The following is a 734-nucleotide window of genomic DNA, read 5'->3' on the forward strand; positions in this document are numbered from 1 at the left end:
GGAGGAAGTACCCAAGAAGACCCCAATCAACATCTAACCACCTTCCTGAGAATATGTGACACGGTGAAGTCTAATGGAGTCCACCCGGATGTCTATAGGCTGCTTTTGTTCCCTTTTTCACTCAGGGAGAAAGCATCCAAGTGGTTGGAGTCCTTCCCAAAGGAAAGCTTAACAAATTGGGAAGATGTGGTGAACAAATTTTTGGCAAGATTCTACCCTCCTCAAAGAATTAATAGGCTGAGAGCTGAGGTGCAAACTTTCAAGCAACAAGATGGCGATACTCTCTATGAGGCATGGGAGAGATTCAAGGACTTAACAAGAAGATGCCCACCAGACATGTTCAATGAATGGGTTCAACTTCACATTTTCTATGAAGGCCTTTCTTATGAGTCAAAGAAGGCTGTAGACCATTCATCAGGGGGCTCTCTAAATAAGAAGAAAACCATTGAAGAAGCCATAGATGTCATTGAGACTGTAGCTGAGAATGACTACTTCTATGCTTCTGAAAGAAGCAACACTCGAGGAGTAATGGAGCTGAACCACATGGATGCATTGCTAGCTCAAAATAAGATGATCACTAAGCAGCTAGCAGATCTTACCAAGAAAGTGGAAGGAAACCAAGTCGCAGCAGTCATCACTTCATCACCAACTCAAGAAGGAGTGAATGCAAGGGAAGAAGGTGACTGGGAACAAGCCAATTATGTTGGAACTTCACCCAGACAAATCCATGATCC

At 43.6% G+C, this 734-nt stretch overlaps 1 non-coding gene across 1 annotated transcript; it reads right to left on the reverse strand.

Annotated features, from left to right (window-relative positions):
- Positions 1-234: 234 nt before the first annotated feature.
- On the reverse strand, positions 235-338 carry LOC127741840 (small nucleolar RNA R71). Its single transcript, XR_008003045.1, has one exon. It is a non-coding gene; the product is annotated as a small nucleolar RNA R71 (small nucleolar RNA).
- Positions 339-734: the final 396 nt, after the last annotated feature.

The sequence above is a fragment of the Arachis duranensis genome, chromosome 9 (genome assembly GCF_000817695.3).
Source record: "Arachis duranensis cultivar V14167 chromosome 9, aradu.V14167.gnm2.J7QH, whole genome shotgun sequence".
NCBI lineage: Eukaryota > Viridiplantae > Streptophyta > Magnoliopsida > Fabales > Fabaceae > Arachis > Arachis duranensis.